Below are 400 nucleotides of genomic sequence, written 5' to 3' on the forward strand. Positions count from 1 at the left end.
AAATAAAGATAAAAATTTGCAATTAATCAGAGGCTGATATTTTAAAAAAAATGTAGAATATATCTTAATGTGTCATGTTTTCAGATGTTTTTTCAGACTGTCACTTTATATAATTTTAGTTAAATATATTTATTGCCCAGACAGCAGATAAGTTGTTTGCTGTGATTTCATGGCCACTTCAGGAAACAAGCAATCAGGCTGTTAAGGCATTGCTGAGGCTAAGTACACAGTCATTTTATAAAGAAAAATAGGCCAAGAAGTCAGATAATATATTACATACACACAACATATACTATTTGCTATATACTTTCCCTGGTTGGCACAGCTCCTGTTATGCAAACACAGCTAGTTAAAAGTTTGATAATGACAAATAAAATCCAATTGTAGACTCAAAATTAAC

Source organism: Boleophthalmus pectinirostris, unplaced genomic scaffold, assembly GCF_026225935.1.
Source record: "Boleophthalmus pectinirostris isolate CB_2022bp ecotype Guang Dong unplaced genomic scaffold, ASM2622593v1 HiC_scaffold_8, whole genome shotgun sequence".
In the NCBI taxonomy this organism is placed as follows: Eukaryota; Metazoa; Chordata; class Actinopteri; order Gobiiformes; family Gobiidae; genus Boleophthalmus; species Boleophthalmus pectinirostris.